The sequence below is a fragment of the Crocodylus porosus genome, unplaced genomic scaffold, assembly GCF_001723895.1.
Source record: "Crocodylus porosus isolate Cpor-Errol unplaced genomic scaffold, CroPor_comp1, whole genome shotgun sequence".
Classification (NCBI taxonomy): domain Eukaryota; kingdom Metazoa; phylum Chordata; order Crocodylia; family Crocodylidae; genus Crocodylus; species Crocodylus porosus.
The window spans coordinates 15,981,372-15,995,582 of record NW_017728950.1 but is presented as its reverse complement, the minus strand read 5'-3'; positions in this window follow the sequence as shown (position 1 = coordinate 15,995,582).

Here is a 14,211-nt window from a genome sequence, read left to right as displayed (position 1 = left end):
ACTGAAGTGCATAAGTACTATCAACTCTAGTAGGATTTACACACCCAAATCCTTTCTGCTTCAGTGAAATAATAAATATCACACAAAATACCATGTTTGAGAGTGTATGTAATACTCTGTCAGTATTCTAGGATCTATCCTTCTCTTGATTTACAAGGAAAATTACCTGCAGTAGCCCCTATTAAGTTAGTGAAAAGTTTTAGCATATAATCCTTCAGGGCACCTAAAAATGACATTGGAGTTAATTTGTCATGAGTCTTCCATTTAAATAAATTCTGTAATGAACTCCAAGGGGCTTACTTTGTTAGGTATAATTTTATATACGTTCTTCAGCTAAACTTAAAGTTGAAATGCAGCTTGGAGTATCTGCAAATACCTGCTTTATTTAAAAGGTACATATAGATTCTGTTCCGGTTATGATTAATTCATTATTGTAGACACTATTTTAAAAAGTCAGCATTTGCCAACTGTTACCATGGTATCTGAAATACCATCATTATTTCCTATTTGACTAGGCAGAAACTGCTGTGACTTGGCTACCTTGCTATGGAAATTGTTAATAAGCATTAAGGACCTGATTCGCAAATACATTAAAGCAATGGTCCCCAACCCATTGCTCAATGGAAACATATTCCCTGCAAGACCCTCCAACACTGCTCAGGGCAACAGGAAATTAATAAGTTATAACAAAGGGTGACAAGGAGAGCAAAGTATTATATTGGTCACTGCGCATTAATTCCTCAGTATTTTTGTTTATTGGCTAGTGAAGTTTGAGGACCGCTGCATGAAGGTTTATAATGCTAAGATGGCATGAAGAGGCAGTTTTAGTGTTAAATAAGAATTGTGTCCTAACATTCAAATTGCAACCATCTTGTGACATGACAAAAAAAATCTAACAATATTTTTGCTTGATACATGCTTAATTGTATACACAATAAACTTTCCATCAGGATGCAAAGCAAGAATGACTGGATCTTTCCAAGTTTCACCATCTGAATTCTTACCCCTATTTTTTTCTGCCTCCTTTCAGATAGTCTTTTGGGTGGTGGGGGGGAGGGAAGGGAAGGAGAGGAGCCCTTACAAGCTTGTAATAAAATATTCACTTGAATTTGTGTATTTTTGCATTACCTTAGGACCTTAATTGTTGAAATTTGTGTCAGAAATGCCTGCCACAAAAATAGAGTTTCCTAAAGTACTTTCAGCTAAATGGTTTGATAGATGTGTAATGTGAGCCTGCATAGAGGCTGTCTAGTGACAGAATTAAAGGAAAATGAGAAACTTTGTTGAAGAGTAATGAGAATGAATGTTTTGGCCATCACATTTGATGAATATGCTGGAAAAATAGTTAAAGTGCTTGCTGTGTTAATATCAGCTGACATAACAATTGTTTCCAGAGCACCAGACTTCTGAATTCTCACATAAAACACTAGGGAACTTGAACAAGGCAAAAGAATTTAAGGTTTGGAAGGGAGTGGGGGAGAAGGAAAGAAAAATAATGTGTGTGATTGGCTAAGTCAATCTCTTTTTTTCTTATTGAAATGGAGATGATATAAGAAGTTTTGGTCCTGGCCTGAGCCAAGTTAAAAAGAGCTTTAGTATTGCTATCTAAAGGGAACAACGTGGCTCTTACCTTTATCAGCTCATGCCCTGAAGAGTCAGTTCATTTATTCTGGAATCAAAATGAAAACTAGTTTATAGAGTGAGAAGTAATAAAAAAGCTTTTCGAAAATGTTGAATCCATTGCCTAGTTATAGATCCTTCTTTTCATTACATTTCCAAAGATGCCATATTGGAACTGGCCTTTGTGCAGGTGTGCAGTGTTGGGGAGATATGATCTTTGCACCGTGCATGTACAAAGTCAGAGAGAACTGCAGCCTCTGCATGCATGGGAGTGTCAGGACTGCTCTATTTATGTTCCAGTAGGGTCATGTATCACCCCAGACAAGGCCAAAAGAGACAGTGCATGTTGCGTCTTATAGTGGGTTATAGCAGTAATGGTGCTTCCTCTGTATACCAGGAACTCTGGCCAGTCCTGTAGCAAGGATGGGGGGGGTGGTGAGAAGGGTAACTACCCTGGGCACTAAAGCGAAGGGGTACCAATAGGCACTGCCCAGCCAGGGCAGATTGTGGGACAGAGCTCATTCAGGTGGGTGCAGGGCTCATTCAGGTGGGTGCGGGGGTCAGGGTAGGGCAGTTCCTGCCTCTGCATGCACTTCTGAGCAAACCCCCCAGCCAGATCTGTGCACAGGTTGAGGGTGGACTGTCACTGCAGGCTTTGCCCTGGGCACCAAACTTCATTGCTACAGCACTGACTCTGGCACAATTGTTTCTTGTACTCCCCCTGAAATGAAAACTATGCCTTAAAGGCAAAAGTATGCACTAATTTGGTTAAAAAAATAGTATCTGCTAGATGAATTTTTGTTATACTTTTTGTAAACTCATTTCAGTAAAGAAATGTGTTTTTAAAAACATTTAAAGCATTTTTAAAACATTCAAGATGCTACAGATCAGCTTTATTTGAGCTGGACTAGCTTGTGTTTTGGCTGGCAAGCCCTCACCAAGGTCTTCTGCCCTTGTACTCGTGTTACATATGCTCATTAAAACACTTCTCTTTAAAGAGTTATGCACTGTACAGCAGGTTTGCCCAAGTAAAAAGCTTACTCAGCTAAAGATTACAACACTGGAGTAAATTTGGAGAAGTATTTAGGCATTACCCTGCCAGTATTGGATGCAGTTACTTCATTATATTTGGAAAGACGTCCTCATTTTGTGTATACAGAACAATCAGCTTTAGCCCTGTATGCTTATTTAGGTAAAAGTTCAGAGAAATGCATCATCTCTATCTTTTATTGCTATCTTTTATGAATTTTGCTGAACATATGTAGTAGGTTGCTGTATTTTTCTTGAGATTGGACATGCATCTAGACCTGTGTATGAAGTACAGAACATACAACATTCAAATTTTGTAGCCCTTGGACCTGATCTTCAGCGTCCAACTTTTGTGGTCTGTTATAATTTAGGACAACTACAAAGATTGCTCTAAGTTGCCTTTGCTTCCCACTATAATGAGACTTGCCATGTGCTGAGTTGTTCCTCAAGTTTAAAATATACCATTAAGGCAACTCCACAGTACACTGGCTCCAAACAGCAGAAATAGGTCAGTAGGATATAAGAAATATTCTTATTTGCATACCCTCTAAGAGTTGACCCAACATCTATGGAGGTCAGTGAAAAAAAAAGCATTTGGATCAGGACCTAAATCAGGCTTAAAGCCACTCCTGTCCTCATACATGGATTGAACCATGCAGAGTTGGCCATCCCCACATAGTCCTTCTTCCTCAGCCTACCAATTTTAATGGGACTGATCAAGTACTTGAAGTTATATGCATATGGTTAAGTACCTTGCTTGGCCTTAGCAGCTGAGGTTGGAAACTGAATTTTTTCATATGATACAGTGTACAAACCCAAGACACAGATAATCAGCAATGATACAGTGTACAAACCCAAGACACAGATAATCAGCAATGTAGCAACAATTGCACTTGCCAAGTGGTATTAACTTAAGCATTTTGCATCTTGCTATCTGGTAAGAGCTCTTGTAAGCATGTCAGTACTTTTTCCTTCTATGCATTTGTCTTAGGCTAAATGAGCAAGATGTAATTGTGCTCATAAATGCAATTCTTACTTGTTGTTGTTAGAGGGACTAGGATGTTGTTTCACATGTGGTTCCAAGTTTCTCGGACTATTGTGACCAACATTCCTCAGGGACAAATTCCAGAATTATTTAGAAATTATAGAGCAGATCCTAGAGCTATCATAAACCTTTCGTCAGTCAATAAAAAGGGCTTTTCTTTTCATAAAAAACAGCTTAAACATTTTTGCCTTAAAAAAGGAATATTGATGTTGGAAATGTGAAAACTTTGCCTGAACTTTTATTCTCTCTGCTTCTTTTTTTCATTTCCTGTTTTTCTTTTGTATGTGTTGAACCTTTTTATGAATACCTTAATGCCTTTTTGATCCACTTATGGATGGGGTCCGTCGAGTAACGCTTCCATGTTGCCTACGTCTGATTCTCACCACTGGGATGCAAAGCAGCCAAAACCTCTAAAGAATTTAAGAGAGAGATGTTAGCCAGCACTGAATTTCTTTTGAACAATGGAAGAATCATTTTGGGTTTTGAATAGTCTTAGAAACTCTCTCAACGTACAAAGAGTTCTAGGAACAGTGTGAAATATTTCAGAACATTTTTGCTGGCTTTCAGGGGGCAGTAAAGTTGTTTCTATGATACATTTCAGCAGCTGTCAGTATACCATTCAACATTTCTGCTTGACTTCTAGGCAGTGGAAAGTTCAGTTTCCATTATTATTACTGGTTAATTTACTCACCTATGGCTCAGAACTGGTTCTTTCTTTTCAATTAACTGATTTTTACCTCATTTAAGCCAACAGGCCACCTACTACTGGAGCCGTAAGTTTTAACCCTGTCCCTGTTAACACATGTGTCTGAGCTAACCACAGAGCCTCCTGTCAGAAAAGAAAGGCTGCATCCAGACTGAGATCCAAAGCAGCGAACACATTAACAAGTAGAGAGCACTGTCTTGCCTGTCACTTCAGTCAACCCAATGAAAGCCATGCCTCATACCATAAACTACAAATATAAGAATGAAAAATGTTTCAATATATGTTCTGTAGTTTGAAAACTCTAATATATTGCTGGACTTCTCTATGTGGACAGTGATTGTCTTCTTTTGTGAATAAGGTTTTAGAATAGATACCTAAACATAGTTCCTGATCCTATGTACACCAGCTCAGTTTTTTTAAATTTCAACCATTTTTTATTTTTAATATAGTGCTAGTCACAGTGGTTATATTTGTCTGTATTATGCCTGGTTCTGAATTTGTTATTAATTATTTACCTATATTGCATTTTGTTATTCTTCTCAAAAGTTTCTGTCCATTGATTAAGGATAAAAAAATACAGTACAACTTAGTTCTTTGTGTAAATCTGATATCTTTTATTAGACCAACTCAAATAGTTGGAAGACTTCTTTGGAAGCTTTTGGGTACAAATACCCCTCATCAGGCTGAGGATGCTGAGTTGGCTGAGGATGCTAAAAGTTATCAGATTTACCCAAAGAACCTTTGTCTGCCCAGGTCCTTAGACCATCATGACTACAACCTGTACCCCAGTATAAGTTAGTGACACTTTATGTATAACTTTATCAGTCAAAGAGATGGTCAGAACGAATGGTTCATGAATAATATGTAGCCTGGAATCAGTTCATAGAAACTATTTCGCAATAACTTGTCAATATGAATATAGCTGGAAAAATATGCATTGGTCCTGGGAAAAAAAGCCTACATTTATCAGATAACTTATTTGTTATGAATAATTCAACTAGTTCTATCTGTATCTTCATATATGCATGTATTGTACAGCAGTTGACAGCACTGGGAATGACAGCCAGAAGATCAACACTCTAAAGCATTGTCCTCTTCCCATGACTCAAACCTTTACAACTTAATGGAAAAGGGACTTAAATTATTGCTGGGCAGCTGATTGGAAGTTGCTGTACCTGTTTTCAAAATGTTGTAAGTAAAAATTGATGTGATTTTGAAAATGGAAAACTATTGTATAAAACTCTTTAGCACCAGGAGAGCTAGCTGGACTATGGCCATAAACTGCATTTATTCAAGTCATTTTTGCATTAATCAGTGTGGCTTGAAGATTGTGTTCTATGTTTTTTATTTAGTGGTTCATATATTATAAAAAGTGCCTTTAAGTGTTTTGAAGAAACACATTAAAAATCCACTGTAATGCCGAGGTGGCTGACAGTGTTAATATATAGCGGGTACACTTGCCTTTGCAGTTTAAATAATCTGGAGGAGACAGTTTATTTTATTTTATTTTAAGTTTTATCACTGAGGATCCATAATATCAGAGGACTAAATTTATGATGCTTCTTTTCAATACTTCTAAAAATATTAATGAATATTTTTCAGTCACTCAGCTGGAAAATAGGACTTTTCACAAGTTTTCCAACTAGAAGTATAGAAATGATTTGCTGCCTTTTTGATCCAACATCAAGGTATGGGAATTAGCTGATTTGTTTTCTATTAAATATATATATGCCCTAACAGACTAAAAACATTTATAAGGCAAAATGCAAATGTCTGCTTTCTCTAATTCAGCATCTGTTAATTATTATAAATGAGACTTTCATCTCAGGAGGTTTAGTTCAACTAAACTTCTACAAATCTGGGTGCTATATCCATAATTTGTCAGAACTGTGGTCATGAAATATGACTGGACATCTCATAGCAACAACATTTCTTCTGATTTCTCCCATCCTTCATAGTTGGTTCCTACCTACCTTATATTTATGAATAACAGTGATGTAACCAGGGGTGGGCCACAGGGGCACCAGCCCCAGGGCCTGGCACAGCTGGGGACAGCCTGCTGGCACGGAGCAGGAGCCGAGCAGCTGCTGGGGGGTCCTGACTTAAGAGAGGCATCAAAATCATCCCCCAACCCCTGTAGATGCTCTTGCAGCAGCAGCTGGTGCACATACACTGCACTGCTACTGCTTTCAGAGCAAGAGCTGGGGTGGGCAGAGCACAGAGTGGCAGCAACAGCAGCCAGGGCCTTGCACTCCTTCACTGCCCTGCCCGTCCTCTTCCCTCCCAGCTCTCCCCCAGGGTTTTCCCATGATGTAAACCCAGCTGTCACTGGTGAATAATCCTTCCTTATATACGTATGCATATTGTAGCCCTGGGGAGTGTAAGGATTACAAGCGTGAGTAAAACTCTAGGATTCGGACCTCATTTGGGTGCAGTGTGTGCTGAGTTTGGCTAAAAATGGCAAAGACCTTCTCCTTCCTCACCCCGTACAGGATTGGTAGTGTTCTCTAGAAACTCCTATTCCTTTTTGTCTGGTGTCAGGATTGCTTCCCTTCCTCCTGACATCTGCTTTGGGGTTCAAAGTGTTGTGACAATAGCTTTTCATGTCCAAACCAGAAGTCCCAAGTAGTTCTCTGTTTTTGAACTTGAACCTTAAGATACTATGACCACAGACAGGTGTTACTTTTATGCCTTTCTCCCAACATAAAAAGAGAGCGTGCAGTCATTCAAGGGACTCCTTGTGGGAGAGAACTGGCCCTTCCACAAAAGTTAGATCCAATATCGGTGAGCATCACCTTCCTTCTCCTGATCTAACCCCAGTTCCTGGCTCCCTGGTTTTTGAATTGTCACCGCCCACAGGGTGATTGAAAGCTGGGGTGTAGGGAATTGGGGTTAAGGGAGGCCTTCCTCACTTTGCCAGACTCACATCACCACCTGCACTGTCCAGCGGGGCAGCATAGGTAATGATTTAAGCTGGCAGGGCTGGGATCCAGGGGTGGCACTCTCCAGCCCTGCTCTCCTGGGCCTCTGGCTTTAAATCACCCCATGTATTGCCCATGTGGGCTACAAATGCAGCAAGTTAAAAGTCAGGGAGTCTCTCCCTAGCCCCACTTTCTTGTGCCTCCAGCTGTAAAACTACCTGTTTACTGCCTGCCCCTTCCTAGGCAGGGGAGAAGGCAGGCTGTCAATGGGTGGGGGTTGTCCAGGGACCCATCCTTTAGTGCCCTGTGCCAGAGAGCTGTCCTCTGTAGCTCTTCAGCCAGGAGACTGAAACGCATGTATGCTCCATCCCCCAGGCTATTTTTTCTAATAGGGAGGATTTCAGCTAACCTTTAGAAATGAATGCCTGTTCTGTCACTCTTTCCAGTGCCACAACAGAACCAAGAGAGCTCTGTGCAAGCTGAATTGAGTTAATCTATGGAAAAAAATGTATGAATATTGTTAGTCTCGTGTCTAAGCCACCAGCAAAAGACTAACAGTTTGGAGTCAGTTTAGTTTGGGTTCTGAGCAGTTTGGGTTTGGTTTTCTTTTCTATTTTACTCAAACTAAATTGTCCATCTCTAGTAATTATGCCCAGTGGGCCATATCCTGCAGTCTTTAGTCTTTATTCAGGCGAATTTCCCATTGACTTCAGTAAGAAGTGTGCCAGGATAAAGACTGAACAGGGACTGGCAGGCTTTATGTGGGATATTTTGAATACTGTTTAGATACGTCTTTCTGTGTCAGTATCTCCATTTTTTCTTCAAATAATACCATTTAAAGTAGATGTAAGCTAATTTAAATAACATGATTCAAAATAACTGCCTCTCACGTTTATTCAAGAGGCAAAGGCTAGGAAATTAACCTTGTGAAAAGAAATGTAGTATACAGAATATACTGGGGAGATGGCAATAGGTAAACAAGATCTGGCTGGGAATGAAGTGATGTGAATACACAGGAATTATTTAGTACTTTCCCCAGACTGTTAAGAGGACCACACAAATACATGCCTGTCACAAATATAAAATGTGATATATATATATGATGATGACTCAAATTCATTACATTCTATAGGATTACATGTGTTTTACTGGGCTGCCAACCCACTGCAACAATATCAAAATGTACTGGAGTATATTTTTTCACTGCAGAAGAAATGTAAGAAGAGTCTCAGGAAAGTTATGCATTCAAGGCCAAATATATCCTTAGTGTAATTCTAGTTCAGTGGAGTTTCACAAAGGATTAATTCAACCTTTGGAGCTTTGAGTAGAAACTAGCTTTGAAGGAACTACCACTGGAAACCATGGTAGCTCTACAGACTCCAGGACTCTGTCGTTTTGACAGCTATTCTCTAGTCACACCTCCTTGAATTATTATAATGCAGTCTCATGCTACTGTTCCTTCCCAGGAGGGACATAGATATCAATCAGGCCAGTCACCATGTTTTAAAACTGGGGAACAACTCTGTATTTTCTGTAAGAGATAACATAGACAGGGATTTAGCAGCATGTGAATGTGAGATCTAGGGATCAAACTTACTGGAGTTCTTTTCTCTTGGCCAGGTCACCAGTTCAGTCTCATGGAGTTTTCTTGGCCTTGCGTCTCTAGCTGACCTATCCATGGAGAGTATGTGGATATTTTTGGCTCTTTAGAATATGAGGAACAGATCAGAAAAATTATAGCTGGCAAAGTCTTAGTTCATTTAGTCTGTCTGCCTGGCTGAGAAGGATTGTTCCCTAGAGTAGTTTTTCTAGTGTTTGCAATCTGACCTAGATCTGGTTATAAAAATGGAAGTATTGAAAAAAATGCCGCTTTTTGGTTTAAAAATGCTAGAGTTCAAAGTACCCCCTTTTAATCTGTATAGTCATGCACTTTTACAGTGGGGAATAAGAGATTTGATATATCCAGTATCATAAATTGTGGCACCTTAATGGTAGTGAATTTTCCCACTAAGCTGCAATGACATAATATAAAAAGCATGATGTGGTGATACAATGGAATGACACTTTAGCAATAATATTTGTATTACAGTAGTATCCAGAGATCCCAGTCAATATATACATACATATATGCAGACAGAGCTCCTCTTCCAAGGAGTTTATTGGTTCTAATTATAGAATGGCACTTCATGCACCTCTAGAGAGCAAGTGACCCTTGAACAATTTATAGTGGTTTCTAGGTGCATCCAGCTGCCCATGTTTCCACTGGGCTCTTCAAGCAGCATGAAGGGCCACAGAGCAGAATATCAGTCTTATCGTGTCCTGTGTGGTGGTACCCAGTACAGACAGTGGTATAGAGCAGCCTTCAAAACTCTTTGCTTCTCCTTCTCTCCCGCAAGAAAAACCCACAGATAGCTAATTAAAATGGCTTTCTATCTGCTTTATACCCGTCAATACAAAGCTGTTGGATCAAAGTGGGATCAAAGTGGAGCATTCAGCTTGTGCTGTCCTGATTAGGACATGGATATGATACAAGACCCATTTCCACATAGAAATAGTAAGTGGTCTCATTCAACAGCTGTGATGCCCTCAGAGACTGAATTAGATTTCCACCCCACTAAGTGAAAGACTGAAATAATGTAAAAAAACCCATTGGTACACTTTTATACAAGTCACTCAAAGATACTAAAGTTCTCTCCAAACTACATGAACCATGTGGGGTTTTGTTTGTTTCTTTGTTTTTCTTTTCTTATCAAAGTTTTAACCGGGATAACATGCTGGATTTTTTGATTATCATACTTTACCTGCTCATAGCTGCTTAGAAAGAAAGTGTGGGTCTAAAAATTATAAGTAGCAGCTAGTGGTATTTTTTGTAACACATCTGGTATTGTTTAAGGTTGTGCATAGTCTGTTAGCAGAGTCATTTTCCTTTTTACCGTACCAAATGAAATATATCAATTAAAATCTTTTCCCATTCACTTTTATCTTTTTTGGTCTCTTTATTTTTACATAAAATTTGGAGGAAAACAATCTGAAGATTTTTTTGTCCATCTTTTCTTCCCCAGTTTAATATTAATTCATAATTAATAATTCTGATTCATATGAAAACTAATCGTGCAAAGGCAGTGGGATCTGATTTGTCATGATTTTGCCAAAACCATGTTTTTGCTTATAAAAATCCGGTAATAATCTCCAAATATTGATATAGATCATATAACTAGGACACAACAGATATCCCAGAAGGTTCTGACAACAATGAAAGTCTCCAACTTTGTTTTGTGGTTACCGTCAAAGATAATTCCTTAAGGCATGTGTATAGCCTTTAATCATATGGACTAATGGCCTTGATTCAGAAAACATCCCTGTTTGGTAAGGAAACTAAGCACATGCTTAGCTGTAAGCACATTCTGTTCCCAGTGAAGTGGATGGGATTTTGCGTAAGCATGTGCTTGTGTGCTTTCTTTAAGAGGGTTGGATTGCCCAGGTAAAGCAAGACTTGAAAAAGGAATCTGACTATTTGACACAAGTATTCTCTGTTCTGCTCTAGATATTTTCTACTTTTAATTTAATTTAAATTACAAAAGAGTTTTGGACTTACCCAGTCCTAGTGCAGCTGGCTTTCAGCAGATTAAATTTACCTAATGGAAATCTATGTTCTTAAAATTCTAGTTACCTGCTGCTTATCCCACTTCCTAAAACATTGATAGTCCACTGATCTAGATACACAGATGAATGCCAACAGGGAGTGGGAAAGGCTTAAACAGTGGGCTGCAGTTTTATGAGCTTAATAGCAGAAGGGGAGCCTAGGCTACCTCAGGGCTCTGATACAAGACGTTTATGTGGTCCAGTGCTGAGAGGTACTAGAAGGTTCCTGCCGTATGCCCAGTTACTGGGGATAGACTAACTCTACAGTTCAGCTCAGTGTCCTGAATCTGCTTATTTTTTCCCCTTTTGGATGGGGGGGTGGGGAGGGAGGGGAAAGAAGGCACCAAAAAGAGACCTCTATCTGCAGATGCTTCAGGTCCTCACTACAAAATGAGTAATATTAATCACTCATTCCTGTTTAATCAAGCTTTGCCTCTATAACACTTCAAATAATTCTTTCTTGGCCCTAAAATATGTGACAAGTCAGGCCCAAAGGACACTTAAAAAGACTCATCTTCTAAATCACAGTTCCAGGCGCATAAGGCATAGCCGCTAAAGAAGCTCCAAAAGATCTGGCCATTAAGGGTGGGAGCAAGAAGCCAGTTGGTTCCCATCTCATTCTGTCTGGCTAATGGGCGGCAGAGAAGCTCTGGGGAAAGAGAGGCCTACCTTCACATTGCCAGACCTATGCCTCCTCCCCCCCAACTACTCCCACAAACGTGGAGTTAGCTTTCATGCTGTGGCAGTGCACTTGTAGTGCCTGCCACTTCAAGGGCTGAGTCAGGCAGCCAGCAGGTACCTGACTGCAGTGGCCATTTTAAAACATAGCAGTTTGCTGCTGGCAGCCAGGCAGAGACTTTGTTGGGCTGAACTGCTGTATGAAATATCTGGCATGTAAGAGCAAGGGGTCTCCTGGTCCTGGGCATGAACTAAAACTGCTCCCTGCCAGGATACAGAGGCCTGATGGGACTGCTGGTGATGTGGCAGCTAGGGTGGCCATCATAGAGGACATCCTGGTTTTCTGCTACTCTTCAAGAGAAAAATAGAGGGCATAAAGTTGTCTGGTTTCATATCAATACAGGACAGAGAACAACCAGAATTTTCGTTGTGGTGGCCACCCTAGTGGCAGCCCCACTTAAATACCAGGACTGCTTACCTCCCCAGTGAAAGGCAGGTCAGGGTGCCTCAAAACTGTGGGTATAAGGGGGCCAGGCACAGCTACAGCTATCTGAGCCCAGGGGGTGTAAGACCCCAGGTAGGAACAGGCATGGCTGTGGCCACCTGAGCTCCTACAGGGGAATGAGATTCTGGAGGCCCTGGGCGGGGGGAATAGATGTGTAGCCCCAGAGAGGGGGTGATAGTGAGGGCCCTGATGAGGGTTGAGTAGAGCTGAGGGTCAGTCTGAAGGACAGCCCTAGGTGGTGTGCTGAGTATGGGTGTGGGGCAGCCTGAACGGCAGCACATGGGCGACCCCCTTGAGGAGCAAGTTACTGGTTATGAGAAGCCTGGTGAGGGGCTAGGGCAGAGTTAGCCCTCTGTGTGGTGAATCGGCTGGCCACTAACTGGGTGAGGGTCATGGGAGAGGCCCAACAGACTGCATGTCACCACCCAAGGCATGATCCAGATAAAGCCCCGAGGCCTACAGGAGCTGCTTCAAGAGGGAGCAGGGCAGAACAAGTTGTTGATGTGAGAGAGAGACCCTGTAAGAGGGGATGGAGTGCAAAAGCCCCTAGCAAGAGGAGGACGGTGTGAATGTGAGTGTAAAAGAGGCCTGAAAAAGGACTAAGTTGGCCTGGTTTTAGGCCGGGAGCATAATGTCAACCAGGATGCTATCTGTGAGGCATGGGCTACTGTGTAGGGGAGGTTCAGAGCAGTGGATAGTGCCCCCCAACTTCAGGGTATGTAATAGATAGACTGCCTTATTTTTCCACCAGTTATGGGAACAGCAAAGTCATGGCAGGAAAGACTGGGCAGACTGCCCCATAGAGATAGGTGGGCGGGCCGACTTGAGACTTGGCCCCGAGGTTGTCCCTTCTCTCACATGCCTTGGATCTGATCAAATTTCCTACCTGGTGTGATAGATGTTGGGCACTGTTCTGTCTCAGGCAGCTAAGTCAAGTAATTTAAAAGGTGTAAAACTCTTCAAATAGAGTATTGTAATATGACACACTAGGACTGTGTCTACACAAGACACTGACTGTGCAGTCATTATTGCCTAGTCATTTATTACTTGTTTATATAAGTACCAAATGACTGCACACTAACTGGAATTACTGTATAGTAGCATTGCTGAACTGCTTTTTCATGACACTGACTGCATGGTAGCTCAAGACTAGCACACAGTAGTGTCATGTGACAGAAAGTGTGATGCAATGCTACTGTGCAGTAGTCATGAGCTACTGTGCAGTCAGTGTCTTGTGTGGACATGGCCTAGAGGCATGTTTTCTGATCCTAAGGAAAATATCTCCAAGCATTTGTTACAGATTTATGTCCCTGGTGGTTCTATCCCAGCAAATGTAATCACAGATCTTACTTCTATTCATAATTGTCTAATGATTTTTTTTGTTCATATTAGCTATCTGACTCCATAGCCTGAAAAGAAACTCTTCAGCTAAGTGTGATCTTGTGTCTGATTTGAATGTGTTCTCAATATGATTGTGTTCTTAATGTGATTCCTCAAATGAGGGTTAATTAAGAGCATGATCCAAAACCCATTTAAATCACTGTAAGAATGGCAGGGACTTCAATAAGCTTTGGATTTCATTTGAAATTATTTATATCTGTCACATTGTTTTTAAAGGTCTTTTCCTGTTTCAGCTAATAATCTTTTTGCTCTCTTCATGTATGGAAGAACTTCCCCCTTCCTTTTCCTTATACTTATTTCTGTTCTCTGAACATATTTGTCCTATATCTCAATTCTTCTTCAATAAAATAGTCTCTATTCTCTATACTCTATGTTCATATAGGCCAGATTATCAGCTAGTATAAGCAGAAATTGTTCCAATGTGAATTTTTAGGTTATAAAAACAGAATAAGCTTTTCATGTTGTATTTATGACCCCCCCCCCCCCCCCAAAAAAAAAAAACAACCCAAAAAACAGTCCTGTTGTTTAACCGTGTTCTCTGCAATATGGGAAGCAAATTAAAGTATGCAAAAGCAAAATGTACCCACAACACAAATAGAAGCTTTATCTCACCAATTAATTATTTTTGTTCTTGCCTGCCTTCAGTGAATGTTAGAAATAAAGT